The sequence below is a fragment of the Neolamprologus multifasciatus genome, chromosome 22 (assembly GCF_963576455.1).
Source record: "Neolamprologus multifasciatus chromosome 22, fNeoMul1.2, whole genome shotgun sequence".
In the NCBI taxonomy this organism is placed as follows: domain Eukaryota; kingdom Metazoa; phylum Chordata; class Actinopteri; order Cichliformes; family Cichlidae; genus Neolamprologus; species Neolamprologus multifasciatus.
In genome coordinates, this window is record NC_140459.1 from 26,417,292 (window position 1) to 26,423,291 (window position 6,000).

Here is a 6,000-nt window from a genome sequence, read left to right on the forward strand (position 1 = left end):
TTGCAGAACAGAGCCTTGCCACCACATATTAATTACAACACATGGAAGTAACTATAGTTGGCATGTTCTCCCTGTGTGTCTACATGGGTTCTCTCCGAGTGCTCCGGCTTCCTCCCAAAGTCCAAAGATATGCAGTTACTGGGGTTACACAGGGATTGGTGGAGGAGAATGGACGGAAGTAGCTATTCTTTTTGACAACAGTGGATTTCAATTCAATTCAATTCAATTTTATTTATATAGCGCCAAATCACAACAAAAGTCGCCTCAAGGCGCTTCATAGATACAGAGAAAAACCCAACAATCATATGACCCCCTTTGAGCAAGCACTTTGGCGACAGTGGGAAGGAAAAACTCCCTTTTAACAGGAAGAAACCTCCGGCAGAACCAGGCTCAGGGAGGGGCGGCCATCTGCTGCGACCGGTTGGGGTGAGAGAAGGAAGACAGGATAAAGACATGCTGTGGAAGAGAGACAGAGGTTAATAACAGATATGATTCGATGCAGAGAGGTCTATTAATACATAGTGAGTGAGAAAGGTGACTGGAAAGGGAAAACACAATGCATCATGGGAATCCCCTGGCAGCCTACGTCTATTGCAGCATAACTAAGGGAGGATTCAGGGTCTCCTGGTCCAGCCCTAACTATATGCTTTAGCAAAAAGGAACGTTATAAGCCTAATCTTAAAAGTAGAGATAGTGTCTGTCTCCCGAATCCAAACTGGAAGCTGGTTCCACAGAAGAGGGGCCTGAAAACTCAAGGCTCTGCCTCCAGATCTGACTGAAATGTGCACCGTGTTTTGTAACACAACAACAAAATTTCCTTAATGTCCCCAAACTATCCTTATCTTTCCCTAAATTTAACAAAGTTGTTTTTGTGCCTAAAACTAGGAGGGCATACACATGATATTGATCTGTTTTTATAATATTCTTTATTTATTTTTTGGTTGCTCGCTGTAACAGAGGGTAATGGCAAAACAACCCGTATATGTATATGTTGATCCTAAGATGTTGGTTTTGATCTTTTTATGGGATTTGCAGCAATAAAAATGTGGAAGCATTTATTTTTTGAATTTATTTATTTTTTAGTTATTTTAGATTGTATGATAAATGATAGTAAAAGCAAGGAATAATTACCAAGCAATAAGAAAACACTGAATCAACGCTCCTGTAACTCCTTAACTTGTAACTCCTCCTCTTGTCCCTTTTGTTTTTAGGATCCCTTTTGTCTTTGACCCTCTCTCGTGTCTTCTTCTCTCTTTCCTTTTGAGGCTCTTGGGCGTTGGAAATAGCACGTTGACTTCCACGTGAAGGCTTTTCTTTTCCCTGCCTGTCTGGCATCCTCTCTGTGACCCACGTCTGCATGGCCTCAGTGTCAGTCTTATTCATCCCCTCCCTTTCTTTAACTCACAGTATCTCTTTCTATATGTCTCTTTAACACTTACTCTGTTCTCCACAGCAGCTTTGTCATTCTCTCTTTGGCCTGTCCACTGGTGGTGCGAACAGCACAAAGAGCTATGGAGATTGCAATGGAGAGTAAGTGGAGTATCGTAAAGGATGCTGCTGCTGCTGTTCATTCACTTAGCTTCGACTGATAGCACAGCGTTTGGCTCTAATCTGTTTGTCAAAGGAACCACGATGCATTTCTGTAGGGCAATTACACGACATTTTCCTTGAGGAAAACCAATAGCTAACCGCCTCTACCATGCTGTTCAATTATGTAAGAAAATAGAGAGCTTTTCTGTGTGCTGCTCTTCTGTTCTGTGGATTTAGAAACAAACTGTAGTAATTTATGATATGTAAAAGTGTGCACAGTCTGATGTGTTAAGAGAGATGAATGCTAATCATGGAATTCAGAGTTGGCAGTTCCCTGCAGCCAAAGCTATTTTTAGATATTGCTTCCACATTTCATGACTTGGTTAAAAAAAATAATAATAAAGAAAATAAAAGGGTCAAGCACAGCTCCATAAACAAATGCATTTTCAAGCCAAGCCTTCAAATTAATTCTTCACGTTTTCTTGTGTTCTAAAAAAGGGGAAAAACCTCCATAATTGCATTTAAATCAAATAAGGTCCAAGCATCTCTCAAGGCTAGGTTACCCTAGCAACATGTTATGTACCAGCAGTCTGGGTGAGGGAGCCACATCAGAAGAGTGGGGGATGTCTGAGAATGCAGGGGGAGACTTTTAGCAGAGATAATAAGTCTCAAATTTATTAAACACTTCTGTTTTACCTGATCAAAAACATACATGGATATCCCATTAGCATGGTAGCGATTGTTATGTATTTAACCAACAGTGTCTCCCTTACATAATCTGTGGGCCACAGCATCAGTTAACATAACATAGGAGAGACATGTGCTTCACATGGTTCTCTCTGCAGAGAGAGGGAGACAGAGATGGGTGTGTCCAAATGCAAGTCATCACTGGGTTTTTAAATTAAAAGATGTGTGCAGGAATGTTAAATCCAAAACCTTGAAACTGTAATTTTTTTTAAAACCACGATATTAATGTGATGCTTGGTACCTCTGCCAAAACTAGTGTAAAACAACTGTATTTCAGACATTTTCGTTCTCCCAGACATAACAAAGAAATCCTCCCCAAGGTGTACAAAGATGATGTGAGGTGAATGATAATTTAGTGAATGTCTCCATCTGCTGCACACCAAGAGGAACTGCTGCATTATGTAACAGGCGGGTGCCAATATGCTCATACTGGAAGGAAAAAAATAAGTGCATGTGCTTGCTTGTGCACACTTTAACTGATCCACACATGCCCTTATTTTAATAATAATGGATTGCATTTATATAGCGCTTTTCAAGGCACCCAAAGCACTTTACAATTCCACTATTCATTCACTCTCACACACTGGTGGAGGCAAGCTACGGTTGTAGCCACAGCTGCCCTGGGGACTGACAGAATTGAGGCTGCCATATTGCGCCATCGGCCTCTCTGGCCAACACCAGTAGGGTAGAGTGTCTTGCCCAAGGACAGAACGACCAGGACAGAGAGCCCAGGGATCGAGCCAGCAACCTTCCGGTTACAGATGCGCTTCCCAACCCCCTCAGCCACGGTCATCCTGTTTTACAGATGTAGAGAGAGATTTTCACAACTTCAGCTGTCCTTAGTTATTATGGCTACTTAGGATTCTGTCTAATCTAGTTTTCTTTTGGCTTTGAACATCAGCACAGGCTTTCAAGGTGGCTGTAATTAAACCACTGCTTAAAAAAATCCAGACTTAATCCAGCTGTCTTAGGTCATTATAGACTGATTTTTTTAGCCTTTCTCTTATTTAATTCTTTTTTTAAAAAGATTTGCAGAGGAATTTCCTGTTTGAAGAGTTTCAGTCAGGATTCAGAGATCATCATAACACAGAAACTGAACTAGTGAGAATCCCAAGAGTCAGGTCCGTGTTTGTCTTGTTTGACCTTACTGCATTCGATACAGCTGATCACAATATTTTAACTCTAGACTGCAGATTTCAGGTTGTGCATGTCTTCTCAAAGGTTGGTTACGGTTCCAGAGGCTTCTGTGCTGGAACCATTGATCCTTAATCAGCTCCAAATACTACAGAGTCATCACTCGCACCGAGTCTAATGACACTATTACCCATATTCTCATCCAGCTTCATTGTTTTTGAATTTTGAATTTCACCTTTAAAGCTCACAGTGACTTGTTACCCCAATATTTTTCAGACCTCAGCCCTGCGCTCAGTTTCAGCTGGTCTTCTAAGTGTTCCTTAATTCAAATTTAACACCATGGGTGCCAGAGCCTTTAGCTCTACTCGCCTCATCTCAGGGGCTATTAGCACTTCAGCATCATCAGCTAGACTCTTTGACACAATTCAAATACCAGCTCAAAACCCACCCGTTTACATCTGCAAGTTAGCAATAATTATTATTATACTTTTTACACTGCGTATATTTTCATTGTTATGCAGATGATACCCAGCTATATCCATCTATAAAGCCAGACGGCACAAATTAACTAGTCAAATCATAGGCATGTGTTAAAAAGATAAAGGACTGGATGAACTCTAATGGATGAACTAATTTGCTGTTTTTCTACATTCAGACTGAAAGAAAGTAGAAACTGAGGTTATAGTACTTGACTCAGAAATATGCTGTCTCAGAGTGATGAGTAAAGCCTAGTTCATGCATTCAATACTTCTAAGCTGGACGATTATAATACATTATCAGGGGGTGCAATGACAAGGATGAGAAAGAGAGATCATGTTTCCTCTGTATTGGATTCTCTTCACTGGCTCCCTGTTAAAGCTAGAATTGAATTTAACACTTGAACTTGTAGTATAAAGTGTCTCCAGGCAACTGTTGTTGTAATTTGGCGCTAAAGGAACAAACTTGAATTAAATCAAAATGAATTGAACCGAAATTAGTTGAACTGAATGTCACTGTTGCTTTCTGGAGACACAAGTTACCATATTTAGAGACTGGAGATTAAAGTTGTCAGCCAACATTAGCAAATAGGTAGCAAGCCACACCCTTGAATATTATCTGTCAGATAAATATATGTGTCAGATAAATTCATTAAAAACTGTTTTAAAATGCAACAAATTGTGAATACAGTTCAGAGATTCAATACAATAACTTAACTGAGGTGAGGCCGAGCACACGGTGATGGGCTAAAGCTCCTGTGTCAACTTTTCAAACTGGCCTAACATTAAGCTTCAACTCAAATGTAATCTGCTATTTGTTTATCCACTGAGACATTACTTACTAAAACAGATACTAAAGTATTTTTGTACCAGCTGGACCTCACAAGGCTATTTGAGCAACTGTAAGTGTTTTTGGTTTTAGCCATCAAACTTCCTGCTTGGTTACATGGTGACACTTTTGTCCTGTCAGTTGAGCTTGCTAAATTGGCATTTTCTTTGAAGGTGTTGTCAAGTAATAGTAGGATTGAAATGGATGCAGCATTTCACATGCTTCGTTTCTGTTACAGAGGTCCAGCACAGGGAGAAGAGGCAGGTCATCAACAAGGATGTCCTTGTGCACTGCTGCATTTATCTTTCCACCTACCCTGACTACTCTCTCAGTTCCTGCTGCCAAAAACCATCCCTATAGCATGACACCTCCACCACCATGCCCCACTGTAAGAAAAAGTATTCGCCAGGTGACGAGCAGTGCCTGTTTTTTTCCAAACATGATGATTTAGGTGGAAGAGTTCAATCTTTGTTTCATCAAACCAGACAATTGTGTTTCTCATGATCTGGTCCTTCAGGTGCCTTTTGCCAAATTCCAGGCAGGCTTCCTTTTAGGCTTCCATCTTGCCACTACCATACAGGCCTGAGTGCTGCAGAAATGGTTGTCCTTCAGGAAGGTTCTCCTCTCACCACAGAGCTCTTGTTTGTGTTAAATAAATAAAAAGGGAATGTGTTACGCTTCATCTGAGGTCAGAGTCATTTCAGTAATTTTAAATAATTAAATAATTTGAATCCACTGAACCTGATAAGGACCAGATTATTTTTTTATCATGTCCTCAAAACCTTGGTGATGAAAGAGGGTTTACTGTCTTTTTCAAATGACTATACCGAATTGTGTCCATAGATCCATACTTTCCCTTTTGCCTTACAACTGACAAAAGCACTTCTGGAGGAAATTTACAAAAAACAGACTGAGCTTTTAGGCGTCAAACACAACACCGTTTTTCTTCTGTTCTAAAACAGCATGATCTGAATATTGCAAATCCATCAATTCGACTTTACATGCTATCGGAGAGCTACTTATCAGGCTTGTCACAACCCACCCTGGAGGCAAAAAGGCTTTATGCAACTTTACATATGCAGCTGAAATCTGTAAACACATTTAACCTGGTGGTTCCTCTTCATGCCAGGCACCTGTTGTTTCTGCAAATGCAGCAAATTAAGTTTATAATAGAGATATAATTAATTTGACAAAAATGATCAGCATTTAGGGCTTTCAGTCAGGGGTTCAGTTATTCATGTTAGTGTATGTGATTAGTGGTGGCTCCATAGTGTAGTGGTTCAC